Source organism: Tursiops truncatus, chromosome 17, assembly GCF_011762595.2.
Source record: "Tursiops truncatus isolate mTurTru1 chromosome 17, mTurTru1.mat.Y, whole genome shotgun sequence".
NCBI lineage: Eukaryota > Metazoa > Chordata > Mammalia > Artiodactyla > Delphinidae > Tursiops > Tursiops truncatus.
Genome location: NC_047050.1, coordinates 61,092,765 through 61,111,993, shown reverse-complemented (window position 1 = coordinate 61,111,993; position 19,229 = coordinate 61,092,765).

The following is a 19,229-nucleotide window of genomic DNA, read 5'->3' as shown; positions in this document are numbered from 1 at the left end:
ATATGGGGTTAGAACTTTGGAGCCAAACTTCTCTATCACAGCTGTTGCTAAATGCATCCTAAAAGAGCTGCCAGGTGAGTGCTTAGTTTGGGATTATGAGAAACTCTGCTTGACAAAGCTGTTGATTTCATCACCGAAGCTAATTACCCAGGCAGGGCAGCCAGACCATTGGCTATCTCCAACATAGAGACTAGATTCCACGTTCAGTTTAGTAACTTAAGCCTCCCTGGGTGTCCAACCTCTGCTCCCTACACACACTCAGAACAGGCTGTTCTGAGTCTTTGTCTACTGAACCCAAGGGGAGAGGGAAGGCAAGGAGGGATTTTTGTCTGTCCTTTCAATCTCCATCTGAGCTGAGGCTTCAAAAGGCCAATGACAGATTCCCATATCCCTGCTCTTGACCTTTTCTGCAATTCAATCTCCAGGATTTGAAGAGTTTTAAATCAATGTGTCTCTATCCTGTTTAGAGAGTATCATGGAAATCTCCAAACCAAGCTGTATTTCATTTCCACTCCAGCCTGTGGGGACGTGCCAGTCCCAGGCCCTTAGGTTTAGATGACATTTTGCCAGTTCTCCAGTGGTTGACAGGTTTAGTGATTAAACTCTATTTAGATGTGGAGTATAGAAGTTTTGAATGGAAGCTGCAGAATCAGATTGCCTATGGCCAAATCTTGGCACCAGTGTTTAAAAATTGCATAAACCTAGTCTAGTCAGTTAAACCCCGAGTCTGTTTCTGCATCTAAACTACAGAGGTAAAAAATAGTAAACATTTGTGTAATTCTTATTCTCTGAAATATGTTCAAAACATTATATATGATTTCAACTCTTGTAATCTTTATAATATTCTTATGAAGTGGGTACACATCATATTCATCATCCCATTTTATTAAGAATAATAGAGCACAGAGTGATTAATAACATGTCCCAGGTCACAGCCTAGCACTCAGTGTACAAGGATTAAGCCCAGCAAGTTTAACTCTAGTGACTAACGGCCCAGTTACTATGCTGTACTGCTTCTCCAACTTTTTTTTTTTTTTTTTTTTTTGCGGTACGCGGGCCTCTCACTGCTTTGGCCTCACCCCTTGCAGAGCACAGGCTCCGGACGCTCAGGCTCAGCGGCCATGGCTCACGGGCCCAGCCGCTCCGCGGCATGTGGGATCCTCCCGGACAGGGGCACGAACCCGCGTCCCCCGCACCGGCAGGCGGACTCTCAACCACTGCGCCACCAGGGAAGCCCCTGCTTCTCCAACTTTGATAGAAATGAGTAGTGCCTAACTGAAAGGGGTATGGTGATGCTTAAATGAGTTCTACATAAACAGGTTAGGGTAGGGCCTGGACCATAGTAAACACTTGATTACGTTCTAGCTATAATTATTATTGATGAGGGTGATGACAATATGGGGGTTATGAGAATGTGATGATGGCGATAATGATGCAGTTTGAGAAAATAGACATCTATCCTTCCCGAGCCTAGGTCAGCTTCTCGAGCGCAGGTGTGCACGGCAGTGGAGCTTCTCATTACCTTGAATTGATGGAAATGGAATGCAGCTCTCAACTCTTTAAAAATATCACCCTACTTAGGGCTCCACAGTCATCGGGTGACGGTGAAAGAGAAGGGATAGAGAAAAAGTAAAGAGTCAAAGCAAGAACTGCTTCCCCAGATTTGACTTAGTATAGCTAGTCCCCGTACTAGCTGATTCCCCCAGCACATTTGCTGGCTGGGCATCATTTTACGATTTTACCAATGAAGACATTTGAGTATTAAAGACACTAAGAAACCTTTTGAGTACTGCAAGCAGAGAATCCCTGAGCTAGAGTTTAATCCAGGCCCGTAGTGCAATGCAACTGTGGTAATCAGTAATTGTGTGTGAAAAATAATTGAAATAAACTGCAGAGAGTCCCCAAGGTAAGAAGCATCCCTGTCTCTTCGCAGCATCACTCACTGATAAACATATAATGAGCATCTTGTAGATACGAGGCCCGAGTTGCCTGATGACTTCCACAGACCCTGCACAGCAGGCTTCAGAAAGGGTCTGGTCAGTCAAAAGCAGGGTTCCAGAGCTGTTAGAACAGAGGCAGCTGTCCAGGAAGATATTACACAAGGACACAGACTCATATTTCCAAACTGTTGGGAATGTGTTGTTTTAAATACCCTCCAGCTCCTCTTTAGTTCTCTGCAGGTAAAAATAGCTCAGTTGTCAAGAAACCTGGGAGTGGTGATAAGTTCTTGTGAAACAGATGCACAAATTTGTTGTTAAATGAAGCTCTAGAGGACAGCTCTTTAAAGTTTCAACTCATGTTGCCCAATATAAGATGGGTCCATCACATCACCCTAAAATGTGTTTTTATATTTAAATAATATAAATTAAGAGAAGACCACACTGACCATGTAAAGTTAGGGTGTAGGTAACGGTTCCTCTCCACCTCATCTCAGAGTCATGGCCTCCCTTCCCCCACCATTGTAGGTGAGCCAGAGTCTGGGTTGGAACGAACTGAATCAACACCTTGGGTGGAATTTGTCTGCTGCTTCCTGCTCAGCGCGAGCAAGGGCTCCAGAGTGGGTCTGTGTGCACGGGGCGGGGGTGGGTGGGTGGGGGCGTGTCCAAAAGGAGGGTCTGTGTGAGGGCGAGGATGGAGAGGCGAGAGAAGCTTTTCCTCTGGCTGTAGAAGGACAACGAAGGGAAAATGGCTTTGAAAGGATAATTAGGGCTGGAGAGAGGGGCTGGGAGCGGAGACGTGGTGTCCGGGGAGGAGGGTTTACAAGACCCGGGTCGTATTGCACAGACTTAAGTGTACTTGGACTCACCGATCGAGAGCTGCTACAGCCCTGCTCCCAGAAGGTGCATGTAGGAGCCCTTTGGGCCTCTCTTTGCCCAATTAATTGCGCACCCTTGAAGACCTTTGCTGCCGGGTGTCTCCCGCACAGCTGCTCAGAAAGGCTACACTCCTCCAGTCCACTTGGCTGGACCAGGATTGCCTTGGATGTCACACCCAGGGAGGAAGTGTGATGCAATAGATCTGGAAATTCTGATGGGCCACCGAGGGCTGCCCCCCAACTGGACACCTGACTATATGTTGCCTTTCAGCTCAGCTTTAGAGTAAAGCAAAGGGGCTGGTAGTCGAAGAAGGGAGGTGACTGAAAAGAGGCAGAACAACTTCACTGCCCTTTGTAGATTTCAAGGTTGTTTTTGTTTGTTGTTATTTGTTCGGCTTTTTTTGTTCGTTTTCCCTGTAGATTTCTCATTGCAGCGAAGGCATATGATAATGTACCTTTGGAGATTTTAAACAGGATGATGATATTTTTTAAAGGTCATTTTAACAAAATTTTTAAGGGTCAGCACACATTCAAACATGCCAATGATGAAAGAATTAAAATTAAAATGTGTATTTATATAGAACTAGCTAGAACACATAGTTATACTCATCAAACTATTTGTAGATACAATTTAAAATTTTACAGAATAGCGTTGAAAAGAACTCTTAATTTATAAAATTTTCCCTTTCATTCCAGTGTGCAAATTCACTCATTCTTTACATTAGTTTTTACTACATTTTTCCAGAGGCTAAATAAGATTACTCAGTTGAGATAGTGTTTTATTTTCTTTTTAAAATAACTATCACACTAAATCAAGAGTTTTCCTAGTATTTGCCTATTCTTTTATACTTTTAATAAAAGTTTAACTCTTTAAATTACCTATTTTAGTACGTATATTATGTAGTGTATGCATGAGAATTTGGGACAAATTCAGAATTCTAGGTAGATATTTCTGGACCATAGCATTGTAATTCTGGTATCACTTCTCCTATTCTCTTTTTCTTATTTATATAATATCTGAGTTGGGTGATTAGAAAAGTGTATTGTAGATGTATTGACAAGTGTTTATTACCAGAGTTGCTTGTATTATACCTAGATCTGAATCATTATACTAACAGAAAATTATGGTGCTTATAAAATTTCAAGGTCTTAACTCGGTGACTAGCATCAAATTTGAATGTCACTCTCCCTAAAGCAAAGACGGTATTTATCTTTGGAAAACAGGAATTGTGCAACAAATGAATAAGAGACTTACTAGAAAGTAAGTCATTTTGAAACATCATTTTTTAAAGTCCATAGAATAGCCCCACAAAATTAAGTTTCATAAATACTTTTTCATACTTGGTTTCCTTACCAGGTAAATTTTCTTTTAAAGCAATATATCTTGAATTTTTAAACACATACTTTCCACTGATTTATTTATTTTCTATTATTAGCACTTTGGGAAAGCCTTACCTCTGGATCAATGTGGAGATCCCCTTTGGCAAAGCTATATCACAGTTACATTTTTTTTTTTTTTTTTTTTTTCGGTACGCGGGCCTCTCACTGTTGTGGCCTCTCCTGTTGCGGGGCACAGGCTCCGGACGCGCAGGCTCAGCGGCCATGGCTCACGGGACCAGCCGCTCCGCGGCATGTGGGATCTTCCCGGACCGGGGCACGAACCCGTGTCCCCTGCATCAGCAGACGGACTCTCAACCACTGCGCCACCAGGGAAGCCCCACAGTTACATTTTTAATCTTAAGAACAAGCAACATGTTACATTATGAACTTCTTGACTTTTATATAATGTGGGAGCTATCAGTTAATATAATTGGAGAGTAGAATATAACCCCCACTGTCCCTTTCTGGGTTCTTTTTTTGATCCATGCACATCCAGGCTGTTTCACTGAGAGGCTATAAGGACAGAACCAGTGGCAGGTGGTATGACAGCTGAATGGGAGCGACAGCTCTCTGCAGAAAAATCATTTCCATCACCCCAGCTTGGTTTTAATCCTTTCCTCTGTAGCAGCAATCTGCATAGATTAAGTAACATCCCACTGCATATACCTTAAAGTATTCAATAATATTTTGAGTGTCATCTATGTGGAGCTCATATATATACTGCCTTACCCACAATCTAGAAAAATGTCACTGATATATGAGTCAAAATAAGTACAACAAAGTCACATTCTTAAATATTTCTTCAATTTAAATAAGAAAATATTTAGAAAAGAATGTTTCTTAAATGCATATGTCTATACCACAGATTATTTAAAAAGGAGTAAGATGCAACTCACATATTGGTGGAATCCATAATACAAAAAGCATTCTCAAAGAAGTTCTTAAATAACCATAGTATAAGGAAAAATATGATCTGGCCCCAAAAATGTAAACTAATAGCTATTATTTATTACACATCTAATATGTATCAGGCATTGAGTTAGATACTTGACGTACATTATACCTAACTGCACCCCACACACAAAGAAAACTTTATTAAATAAAAAAAAAAGAATCTTGCCTCAGAAAGCTTAAGTAACCCACTCAAATTCACAGTGTTAATAAGGAGAGTGGATGAAATTTAATACAGGAATTCTTGAATATAACACCCTTGAGCTTGACTATGCTGCAGCTGGGTCAGTCAAGTTTTATGAAGCGTCAAATTGAGGAGAAAACACATCTGATTGAGAGAGATCAGGGAAGGTTCCATGTAGAGATTTGGCACTGTGGTACATATGGCTACATAGGAAATGGTGTGTAGCGATAGTGTCCAAGAGCTGATGGAGGATCCATGTAGAGCTAGGATTCTATGCCACGTCTTCCTGTTATGCCCCCTTTGCCACAGTGAACTTTAGGATGAAGTTTAGGATGGGAAAATTCAGGAACCAATAGGGCAGTTGGGAGAATGGACATCTTAGAAAGTCTTTGATCAATACAGCTGGTGCAAATGAAGAGAAATCTGAACCTAAAGTTCTGGATCCAGAGACAGCCCAGGTGACAAGGTCTTCGAAAGGTGTATTGCCTAACCCTGCAAGCTCTGGTCCAGGTCTCTGCTAGAGTAAGTGCAGTGGGACTGGAAAGACAAAGGCCAGCTTCAAAGCCAGAGAGGGAGAGGAGGTCAGAAAGGGAGAAGGGGAGGGTCATGTGCTCTAACGTGTAGAGTGCTGGGAGATTTCATCTGGGTACTTCTCTTAGGATTTCTAGTTGAGGACGGTAGCAGAGGCAATACATCTGAGGGATGTATAACAATGCAAATGAGATCATGAACGTTTTCATAGACTTTAAGCCAGGGATTGCCAAACTTTGTCACAATTAGAATTACTTAAAGAGATTTAAAAACTCCTGATGCCCTTGTAGCACCCCATGCCAATTAACTGGGAATGTTTCAGAAGCCACACGTCAGTAATATTTACAGATTCCCTGGTGATTTGGATGTACATCAACATTTGGGAACCACTGCTTTTTGATCTTTTGCTCACCATGCTTTCTAATCCACTGTTAGCAGACAAATGGTCACAAGCAGAATATGTCTTGTTACAAAGAAGTACATTTCCATATGCCTTGCTAGTGTCACCTGCCTAAGTAAATATTCCTAATTCTAATCATTCCATTCTACATATGATCTGAGGCCTCATCCCCCCTCCTCCCATCCAACGTGAGTTTATGTTATTATAAAGAAAACCTGTGTTCCGGAGCCAGTTCTGCTATGTATTAGACATGATCTTGAGCCATGCATTCACTAAACAAACATTCTTTCAACATCCTTTATTGTTCTTTGTTCTTTTGTGTGTTTAAATATTGTCTACAAGTAAAACAGACACTGGTCCAGTCTTCATTGGATTTTAGAACATAATGAGGAAGAGAGACAAGTACACTTTATAACTTAAGTTACTTTTCCTTTATGTTAAGACATTGAATTCATTAATATCCCATTGAAACTTACATGTATCACTTTCAATGGGCTATCACTTGTGTGTGTGTGTGTGTATTTTATAATATACATATAGTATATATATATAATGTATATATATATAGTATATATATATATATATATATATACATACACACACACACACAAGTACCTGGTTACAGTAAGCCTGCAAAAGGTATCATTCCCATTTTGCAGATGAGGAAATGAGGCTCAGAGAGTAGATCCCAATATCAGTTTGCTCTTTGCATTCACCCTTGTTCAGGTGACTATGATGAGACTGCCCACAGTGCAGCCTGCATCCATCCTTCTTCTAGACACTCAGCCCTGGTTAAAATCATTAAAATGAACAAATTGAATTATACCCCAAAATATTTGATGTCAGGGATATTAATTGTCCAAGGACACATGGCTCTCATTCATAGACCCCTCAAGTGCTTTGTTTAAAGTTGGATGGTTAATATGAGGCAGAACTTGGGCTTGAATCCATTTCTTCCCTGTCCTGTTATTCTTTCCATTATGCCAGAGTTACCCCTTGTTAACTAACAAACAACAGCTTAAAGGGGAGGAGAGTCAGGCTGATTAGGTAGGTACTGGCAGGATAGTAAACCGCAGAGAGCTGACATCACTGAGCTTTAACTGTTGATAATTTCCTTTTAGGTATTTAAATGAGTTCCATATTTTATTCTCATAATTAGGTGAAGTCAGTATAATTAGCTGCATTTTATAGATGAAGAAACTTAAAATGGCAAGTATTATGTAGCTTGTTCAAGGTCACTCAACCTTTAAAGGAGGAGCCAGGATTCTATCCCAATTCAGTCTGGTTCCAAAGTTCAATATATGTTCATGTGCGTACACACACAAGTCATTAGGACCAAAACACAGCAGTGTGCAGATTAATGGACAAAAAATATTGTAATGGGTTAATGGACAATAAGTATTGTAAGACCACTAGATATCCAACTGATAAAAATGATCTCATTATCACTCATGGCCCAAATGTGACTCCTAAACTCATAAAATTGCTCGGATTGCAGCTTACAATTTCTGGAAATGCTCTTGGGGGACATTTACCTTTTCTTTTCTTTCTTTCTTTTATTTTTTTTCAGGGGTGATTAAAGCACAGTCCCTAGTATATACCACATGTGTCCATGTGTGTGACGGAGAGAAAGAGTGATTATAATACCAATAAGTGATATGATAACATACAGGAGAGGCGTAGCTTCAGCTCTCCCCCACGGATTTCAGGGATCTTTACTAAGAATGCTTTTCTCTGACGCTGAAGTTTGTTAAGCTTGGGTGTTCTAGCAACCAGAACTGCAGTGAGAATTCTGGTTGTGGATAAACTATGACTTCGTGTAGGGTTATGGTTCTTTGTTGTAGAATTGTCAACACCCACTGCAACCAGCAGCACAAATTTCTTTACCGCTCTGCCGTAAACGAGATACATTTGCTCTGGACAAGGATGTCATAGAGCTGTTGCATCCCAGGAAGTTGCCTGAATTATGCCCATAGTGAGGGCTGGCACGTATAGCATGAAAACCGGAGGGTACTACTTCCATAAGTCATTGCTGAGCTGCTCTATTCTATCATGTCACCGGGGCATTCTGATTCCTAGACTTTTCAAATCTGTGCTGACTCTGATTTAGGTGGGGTTTACTTTGAAAGAAGGAGTTCTGCATAACATCATTTTTTGCTTTGATTTTTCTTAGGTAAGTAATCCAATGCATCTTAGCCTTTACTTTCTGACTCATACTGCACTAAGCATTCCTCCTTCTCCAACCTGAATTCAACCTTTATTCTTCTGAACTACTTAGCATTCAACTAAAAGGTAGAGATTTCTAAACAGTGTAAACATTTTTTTTCTAAGTTATTTATACCTAGAACTTAAAATTGGACATGAATAAATCAAAAAGACATGGTTTTACTTAATACTTTGTTTTTCCTTTAGGAAAAAAATTCTGACTGGTTATTTAAATTGATTTAGTGCCGTTATTTATACTGCATATATGTAAAACAGATGCTTAATAAAAGGCTGTCCTGAAGGATCATGCTGAATTATCTCAGATAAAAATTTACCAAAAATAATAACATGCAAAAGATAAAAAATCTCAATGTTCTGATAAGATAGTGAAGGAGGGTTGAGAAATGTCTGTTTTGGAAAATATTTTGGGAAATTTACATCTGAGGGTATAGTCTTTTCTTTTTTTAATTGGAGTAAATGTTGTGTTAGTTTCTGCTGTACAGTGAAGTGAATCAGCTAATGTATGCCTGTATCTCCCTCGTGGACCTCCCTCCCCCACCCCTCCATCCCACCTATCTGGGTCTTTAATTATAATTGTTCACCTTAGCACTGCAGAAGCTTGATAACTGCCCCAAGGATACACGTTTGCCACCCTGTGGGCAGAAGACATTGTTGTAGTAGTTTTCTAGCAGCATCAAGTGGCCTTTGAATTGTAAAACAAAACGCTGAGGTCAGGTAGATATTTGCTCTGTCTCAAGGAAGAGTCATTAAATTTAACCTCATTTTTATTGCCTAATAAATAATCCAACAAGTTAAGATTTAATTCTCATTGTGTTTTTTATTACTTGGAACTTACAATAGGAAACAGAATTCTAAAAGATAATTTAGGTACCTGTGTTACTGGTGGCTGAAACAAGCAGTTTTCCCATTTTCCAGAAACTTGGAGGCAATTATCTTTGTTCAAAACAGTAAACTGGCATCATCTCCCACATTTATAAGAATATCTTAATTAAAAGATGTAATAAGGTGGGATGGTCAAGGTCATAGTCTCCAGAGTCAAATAAGCCTTGGTATGAATTCCAGCCCCACCATTAAGCAGTTGTATATTTTTCTCTGAGCCTTAGAATCCTAATCTATGAAATGGGGTCAACAGGACCTCCTAGGATTGCTGTGAAGATTAAAGGAAACGCATTGAAGTGCTTAGCAAGGCCTCTGGTAGACAGTGTTCAATAAATATTGATTATTATTACTTCAGAATAGAGATGGAAAGAAACATAATTTCAGATTCCTATACTATGATGGTATGCTTTTTAAAAATTCTAAAAAACAAAGCAGTTTACCCATTTCTGCCAGTCCCCACCCCCTTCCTCCAGCAACCACCAATCCATTCTCTGTATCTCTGAGCTGTTTTATTTAGTTATTTATTTAGTTATTTATAATCCACATGTAAGAGAGATCAATGGCATCTGTCCTTCTCTGTCTGAGTAAAATTCCATCACACACGTACATTACAGTGTACTTATTCATTCGTTTGTCACTGGACACTTAAGCTGTTTCCTATATTGGCTATTGTATGTAATGTTGCAATGAACATGGGGGTGAATGTATGTTTTCAAGTTAGTGTTTTTGTTTTCTTCAGTTTTCCTTTTCTAACTTTGTTACAAAAATCTTCTAGAGCTGGTCTGATCACCATCACAACCATGACCTTTAAATAGCTAGGGAAGAAATTGCAGAACTGGTTTGAAAAGAAAGAAAACAACTGCTGGATGAAGGAGACCCTTAAGGGCTCAGTGCATTCCCTGCCCCTGCGGCAAAGATAGAGGAGGGCCCTGTGCTCTGTCAGTCTGCACTGACTGTTTGAGTCCACATGAATTTATTCACTGAATTAAAATGTATTTATTGAGTACCTACTATGTGGGAAACACTGTTTTTTGGTACAGGAATACACAGTTGATTGAGACACACAAGTTCCTAGAGCCATAGAGTGTATTTAGTGCTACTTAGAAAATCAAGCAGGGTCAGGGGAGAGAGTGACAGGAAGTGAAGGAGGCTGGAGGAGACACTTTGGAAGGAGTGGTAAGCTAGGGAAGGCCTCTCAGAAGATGTATCACTTGGCCTAATGTCTGCAGCCTTTCCTAGATACTGACTTGACTCATTTTTTTTTTTTTTAGATGTTGGGGGTAGGAGTTTATTTATTTATTTATTTTGGCTGTGTTGGGTCTTCATTTCTGTGCGAGGGCTTTCTCTAGTTGTGGCAAGTGGGGGGCCACTCTTCATCGCCGTGCACGGGCCTCTCACTATCGCGGCCTCTCCTGTTGCAGAGCACAGGCTCCAGACACGCAGGCTCAGTAGTTGTGGCTCACGGGCCTAGTTGCTCCGCGACATGTGAGATCCTCCCAGACCAGGGCTCGAAGCCGTGTCCCCTGCATTAGCAGGCAGATTCTCAACTACTGCGCCACCAGGGAGGCCCCGATTTGACTCATTTGAATTCACTTTAGCTTCTCCCTGATCCAAAACAGAAAGTCCCCTTAATAAAAGCTGAGAGAACTCAGTTCTCACCACTGCACTAGGGCAGTGAGAGCAGCTGGTATTCTCTCTCATCCGCCATTTGCTGTCTGGTTAATACAAGGAAGGTGAAGGGGGAGGAAAAGGCTCTGATGCCCAATGACCTATAGAGTCCCACTTGGGGTATACGAGCAAACCGCAAGGCTTATATCTGCTCTACAGGTGGAACCAATGGAAACCGAAGCACCCCTCTTATGGTTAAACAGAATTTTGACTGTTGGCATTAAGAGCATCACTGCTGCCACGTAGGTGGAACCAGCAGCCAGCTCCCTTTCGGACAACATCACTCCAGGTCCCTTTTGACTGTACGCACATAGGAAGGTATAGGACCCCAGCAATCTTCTCTGAGTACAGGCTGGTGTTGTATCTGTACCTGAGTACATGATATCCATTTTTCCATTACAGCAGGAAAACAGTTTTCAACGTTCTTTTCTAATCTTTCCTTACACACATGTTTATTAATCAGAAGCAAAAGGATGTTGCCTGTTTTGTCATGAAGGTTCAAATCTGTTCAGCCAACATTTATTTACTGAGGACAGTCTAGTCACCTGGCATTATGCCACCACATGAACCTACTCCTGGTTGTGTGATTTGGGGTAAGTTACCTAAATACTCAGTCTTGGTTGCCTTGTCATATGTATATGTGATTTGTAACATGAGATTAACAGTATATTTATCCCCTAAAGTTATTAAAATTAAATAGGATTTTGCTGTTCAAGTAAACAAAACTTGCTTCAATGCCTGGAGCCTAGTAAATGATGAGTAAAAGTTAGCTGACATAACAATGATGCCAATGATGATATTTAGGAATGAAGACACATTCATCATTCACTTCCTGTATACCAACCAGAGCCCGGCAATGTTTTATGCCTTTGGGACACATCAGTGAAAATAAACACATACATACACACACACACACACACACACACACACACACATATATATATATAGAGAGAGAGAGAAAGAGTGAGAGAGAGAGGTAGAGAGAGAGAGAGACTTTTTACATTATGGTGCACCAAGCTACTCTTTAACACTTGGTTTGGCCTAGATTTCTGTGAAGACTAGTCCTTAGTGAATCATTGGTATCATGTCCAATAGCAAGTTAAATCATGTCAATTAAAAGTCTAAAGTCTAATACTGGGTGTAAAAAAATCCAAGTTTTATATTTTAAGTATTTATGGAAGGTAGATTTCTAAGTGATCATTCTACCTAGTAGTAAGCTCTTATGATCTAGGATGGGACTAACCATATTTTTCAATTTAACCATAAAGCCATATGTCTGACAAGGATAGTTTGCTTATGAAACAGAGTATTTGAATTGGGGATTGTCTCAGAAATTCTCACATATATGGTGCCCATATCTCTGAAATCACTCAGGGGAAATTATAAAGAAATACATCCTGTGTGTCAGTCCCTGAGATCAAGCTATTCCCTCAGTAAAGTGACTCTAAATGTACCTGACCCTGTACTGAGTTGCTGCACGTGTCATGCTAGGCAACAACACAACACCTCGCAGAAATAGGAAGGTTCGATTCTCGTCAATTTGCTGCAGTTTACTAGCAAATTTCCCAGGCTGCAAAAGGACATTCTGTAGACTCCTATGATAGAAGAGGGTGTTCCCACTTCAGCAGTGGCCAGCGAACTATGCGAACACCCTCTGTGTCCACACGTGCTGATAAAAGCAAGGAAAATGTGAATAATGGCTAAGAATGGCAGGTGGTTCTTTTGCTGGCTATGGTGATTTGAAACACAAGCAGAACGCACTTTTCCGCTTCTCCCAGGCAGAGTTTTAGTCGCCTTGAAGTTTTTCACTCTTGGGAGAATGACTCATGTCTTGGAAAAGACAAGTTCCTAGTCTGGTGCTCCCAGAACCTTTAGGCATTAGTTAATGTACACTTTGGGAGTTTTCAGCATCCGATCAGAAGTTTTAATTAACAAGGGATGCTGTGCTCTCTTGCCTTTCACTGAAAACTCAGCATTTCACCATTGCCCAGCAGCTTGAACTTTCCATTTGTGTCATGATTACCTTTTTCAGGGTACTTGTTGCATTCTTTGAAAATCCTATATACGTGCTAGAAGTGGAACGCACATTTGATTTTTGTTGTTGATCTTTCGGCTTCCGTGTCAGCTGATACTTTAAACTGAATTGTGTTCCTGATTTTTTAAAAAACACTTTCACAGACACTTTGATTTTGCTTCTCACTGTAGCCCTGTGAAAGCTCATTGACAAGTATTATCATCTCCATTTAATAAAGAGAAATGGTGTCCACGAGCTCGAATCCTGGTCTCCAGCCTGCTTTGTATTACTTACGTTGTAATTAGTTAAGGTGAACTAAACCCAAAATGCATAAGGAGCACAGAAACAAACTCAGAAATCATTTCTTGTTAACATTAAGAGTCCAAGGCATGTATTCCAGATCGATGACTGGCTCCCTTCCATATGGGGGATAAGGACCAAGCTCCCTCTATCTTTGGGCTCTGCAATCCCTTAGGACCTGTTGATATGTACACCAAGACTGTGGAGGGAAAAGAGATATTGCAGGAGGCCCATTCTCCCCCTTAAAAGCCCTATTGGAAGTGGCACGTCTCAGATTAACAAAGGCTGGAATGCCATGGCCACATCAAGCAGTCTGCTCAGAAGGAGTGGAAACACAGTTGGTGAGCAGTCACAGTAAGCTACCCTAAAGTGTAATGCATACCCACTCAGGACCACCTCAGTGATGACCACAGGGGCTAGAATGTGAATGGTGGCACTTGGAGCTGAGGGATGTGATGGCCACACAGCTAGTAAACCAAGATGTTAATAGGTTTTATGTCCACATTCAATTTTAAGTCTTAATGTGGAATAGGAAAATATAAATAGCATTTCCAGTAAGAGATTTTGCAGAGGTAATTGCTTAGCCCAAAGTACCATTGAAAATAAATTTATCTAACTTTCAAAAACTAGTTGAATTAAAGGAAAAGATTAAATATTAATTACATGTAAATATGACAAAAACCCTGAAGTTGGTGTGAACGAAGATGGGGACACTGCCATTCTACGAATTATGTCCCACATTAGAGTTCATTCTTGGAAGAGGAAAACAAACACTTCATGGGGGGAAAACTATGATATTGTGATTAATTATAATAAAAAATATGTATTTGCTCTTTGTCCTATTTCTGGCTCAGGTTCCTAAAATCCTTGGAATTTCCTATTATGTTAGACGTGTCTTTTGTTTTGTTCATGAGGTGACTTTTGGAGTGCACTTAATGTTGGGGCTGGTTGCCAGTGGAGCCAACCATGTGGTTAGATGGTTAGAACTTCCTGTCCTACACTCAGACCTCCGGGGAGGAGAGGGGCTCAAGACTGAGTTGGATTGCCAATGGTCAATGTGATCAATCATGCCTCTGTAATGAGGCCTCCATAAAAACCCAAAAGGAGAAGGTTCAGAGAGCTTCTGGTTTGGTGAACATGTGGAGAATTGGGTACAGTCAGAGGGAACATAGAAGCTCTGCACCCCTTTCCCATACCTTGCCCTATGCATCTCTTCTATCTGGCTGTTCCTGAGTTATATCCTTTTATAATAAACCAGTAATCTAGTGAGTAAACAGGTTTCTGGGTTCCGTGAGTATTCCTGATTCGTGCTGTCCCTTTCTGTGTGGAAATTTAAGGACCAAGCTCCCTCTGTCTTTGGACTCTGCAATGCCCTAGAAGCTTGTTGAATGCCCTAGAAGCTCTGTTCTGTGGAAGGAAAAGAGGGATTGCACAAGGCCCACCTTCTGTCTTTTAAAAGTCCCTATTGGAAGTGACCTTTCTCATATTTCCATAAGGCTGGAATGTTATAGCCACATCAAGCGGTCTGTGATAAGAAAAAGAGAAAACACAATTTGTGAGTAGTCACACTAAGATTCCCCAAAGTGTAATGGGTATCCACTCAGCATCACCTCAATGTATGATGAGGAGTAGAATTTGCCATCCCAAAATATGTCTCTTTGGCATAAGGATTATATTGAGCTAAAGGCAATTAAAACCCAGCAGATTCAGGAAAAGCTCATTACTTCCCCTTCCATTGCCTAAATTTGCACTGGAAAGTGATCTTATACCAGGAAGAGAGCTATTACCAGAGATACCTTTGTGCATAAGAAACTTACCTCCCTTAACAGGGCAACTTTTGTTTTCCAAACATCTCCTCCTTTCCTGTAACCCCAGACTCCTATGTGTTTCGTTTCCTTAGCTCAGAATGTTATAAGGCCTCCAATACCTGGCTGCCCTTTGAGTCATCATATCTTTATGGGGCTGCTGTAAGGAAGTGACTAATTTATTGTTAATTTATCTTATATAATTTTAATTGTTTAACCAACAAAAGAACCTGTAAGGGAAGAAAGAAGAAGTTTTACTTTCTTGTAATTTGTTCCTCAACTTGTCCATTGCTCACTCTGGGGCTGCTACAGGTGAGATAGTGGGACTTCTGACACGAGCCAACAGAAGGTAAAGATTCTTACCATGTCAGTCTCTAGATCTCTGCCTGCAGGGTTTGGTGAAATGAGAATGCTGAGATTTTCTTGTTCTCAATGAGAAAATTTCCTCTGATCTCTATCAGCCAGAAGGCGCACATACTGATGTGCATTTGGCAGCCGGTGGAGTAGACTGGGATTCTGGGACATAAATTCACAAGCAGCAGCATCTTGTCTGATCACGGCAGCTCTCAGGGGAATTTTTCATCAGGGGTCCCAGTCCACAAGCGGCCTTTGTCATGTCAACCTTCATTGTCTTTGTTAGTGCTAGAAAATCCCATTCTAGCAGTGCCTGCCTCGTGTGACAGGTTAGCAGATCTGTGACTGGAGGTGTCTCACATTCTCATGGGAAACAGAAGAGACTGTTTTCACTACACCCTTCTTACTGCCTATGACAATGAAGGTCTTTGTTTTCTTAAATTAACTCTGGGAGTAAACTTTTTGGATCTTGTGAGGACTGTATCTTTTGTATTCTCCTCTGGGATGCCTGTTGCACCCATGGTTAAGCCATAAAAAGGCTTATTGGTTTGAGTAGCTATTGAGATTAGTAGATCCAGCTGGTCAATTCAATCCTTTGAATTGACTATATTTAAAAGAAAAAAAATAGAGAGACCTCTCACCCTAAACAATTGTTTTATTGGTACTTATGGAAAGACCATGTTGAAAACTGTATGCAAAGGAGTATAATGGTTACGGACTTCCTTAACAAGATTAAAAAAACAAGAATTATACTAAGAACAAAACTTAAAGTCCACATGTAATGTAAATTCCCCTTCTCTCCCACTCCCTGCTCCTGACCCTCCAGAAGATCTTTTGGATCTCTGGGTCCCTGATCTGAACAACCCCCTTACTTAAAATCCAGCCCCATTACCTCAGCAAATTCCCTTAGAATCCAAAACTTCTCCAACCTCCCCAGAAAAATCTCTTAAATACCCAGCAGCCTGTTTTGATTTCCTTTTCTTTAAAAATATTTTCAGAGAGCCCTCCAGCCTGATCTCCAGGTACAGGTTATTCATGTAAATACAAAAACATCCAGAAAGTAAATTTATCAGAATCACCCAAAATGGGTGATAGGGTTCATTTTTCTTCCCCTTACAACTACTCCTACTTTCCAGGTCTCTTTAATCAGGCTCTGTTAGCTCCAGGCTTTCCTACGCAATGTCCTTTGCAGATGTATCCTGGACCCCCCACTGCAGATAATTCATGTCCCCTGGACAGCAGCAGATCTAAATTATAAAGCCCTTTTACCTCCACTTTCAGAAAATTCTACCAACTTTAGATAGGAGTTAGAAAGATTTATTTGAAACTTGAATCTTTAGAGAAACAAAAGCCTAACTCTGAGAGCAACTTGAAAGTACACTTCAGTTGTTTCCTATTTCCTGCAGAGATTTGCAGATGTTGTCAAAATCAGGACCTTGGAAGTATGATTGTCCTACACTTAAGAAAAAGAAGGAAAATTTCAAAAAATAATTACTCTAGACTTCTGACAATACCAAATATACCCCAAAGTTCCTTGGATAAAACTTAGATACTTTCTCTGTGCTTTCGTGATGTAGATTTTCTACCCCATCTTCTCTAGGACCTACGATCCAAACATCTCCTATGCTTTCTTGTAAATGGCCTTCCTCCCCTTTATTGACTCAGAGTCCTACCTCTTCGTTAGCTCAGGATCTTATATAAGCCTCAATTACCTGGATACCTCTTGAGTCTTCAGATCTTTTGCGGACTCCTGGAAGAACATAATTAATTTTGTTTTTCTCTTGTTAATCTGTCTCATGTCATTTTAATTGTTTAACCAACCAAAAACCTAGAAAGGAAGAAAGGAAGAGTTTTTTCCACACTATAGTTACTATAAGGAATACAATGTGAAATAATGCCTCTTGGAGCTGAGTGATGTGTTATTAAAAAACAAAAACTGAGCAAATTTGAAGATTTAATTGGCTTTATTCAACGATTCATTAATCAGGCAGCATCCTACCTAACAAGTAGAAAAGAGATTCCAGGAGCTATACAAAATCTAAGGCATTTATGGGCAGAAGGAGGTGGGAAGAGAATGTCTGTAGCAAAGAATGGATTGTTTAAAGCAAGGTCACTTTCCTTTGGGGTAAGGAGGATATCTATCACAGATTACATCATTAGTGCTGACCAGGTAACTCCAGACTGACTAGTCACATTTCTGGGAGAGGTTGAAACTGCAATTAGGTTAGTTATTCAGTCTCAGTTTGCTGACAAAGGGCTTAGCACAGATGACTCCATTTGGGGCATATTGTTTCTTTTTAATAGATGTGATGTGGCCACACAACTAGTAACAACAAAGATGTTAGTAAGTGTTATGTCCACATTCAATTTGAAGTCTTAATGTGGACCAGGAAAATATAAATATGAAGCATATCCAGCAAGAGAGTTTGCAGAAACAATTGTTTAGCCTAAGGTACCATTGAAAATAAATGTACTTAGCTTTCAAAAACTAGTTGAACTAAAGGAAAATATTAATTCTATGTAAAAATGACAAAACCCTGAAGTTGGTGTGAATGATTGAAGATGGGGACACTGCATTTATACCAATTATGTTCCTCATAAAAGTTCACTCTTTGAAGAGGAAGAAAATAACCTTCAGTGGGAGAAAAAAATGGGAATACTGTGATTTATAATAGGTAATATATATTTGGCTTTTGTCACATTTCTGGTACAGAGTTCCTAAAACCCTTGGAATTTCCTAAGTGATAAGAACATTGGAGGTGTCTTTGTTATGTTCATAAGGAGACTTTTGGAAAGCACCTAAGGATGGGGGCTGGTTGCCAGTGGAGCCAACCATGTGATTACAGATTGGAATATACACTCTCATGCCCAGACCTCTAGGGAGGGAAGAGGGGCTGGAGATTGAACATAATGGCCAATGGCCAATGAAGTAATCCATCTTGCCTATGTAATGAAGCCTCCATTAAAAACTCAAACAAGAAGGTTCAGAGAGCTTCTGGGTTGGTGAACATGTGGAGATTTGGGGAGAGTGGTGTGCTCGGAGAGGACACGGAAGGTCTGTGCACTTTCCCCACACCTTGCGTTATGCATTTATTCCGTGTGGTCGTTACTGAGTTATTTTATAATAAACCAGTAATGTAGTGAGTAAAAGGGTTTGTTTGGTTTGTTTTTGTTTTTTTTTGGTTATGTAAGCCAATCTAGCAAATTCATCGCATACACAAAAGAGGGTCTTGGAGACCTCAGATTTATAGCCTGTTGCTCAAAAGTACAGGTAACAACCTGAGATTTGGATGGGCATCTGAAGTGCTAGGAGGGAAGTCTTGTAGGACTGAATACTTAACCTATGGAATCAGATACTATCTCTGGGAAGACAGTGTCAGAATTGAGTTAAATTGTAGGACACCAAGGTGGTGTCCTGAGAACTGTTTGTTAGATGTGTGGAAAAACCCCCTCTGCTATACTCATTAGAATTGGGCCCAGGAAACCAAAAAGAAAGACAAAATCAAAAAGACCTACCAGGCACCTCTTCTATACTCAGCATTGGAGATGCTTTGGGAAATACAGAAAATATGATCCTTCTATGTGGTACATATACACAATGGAATGCTACTCAGCCATAAAAAAGAACGAAATAATGCCATTTGCAGCAACAAGTATGCAACTAGAGATCATCATACTAAGTGAAGTAAGTCAGAAAGAGAAAGACACCATATGATATCACT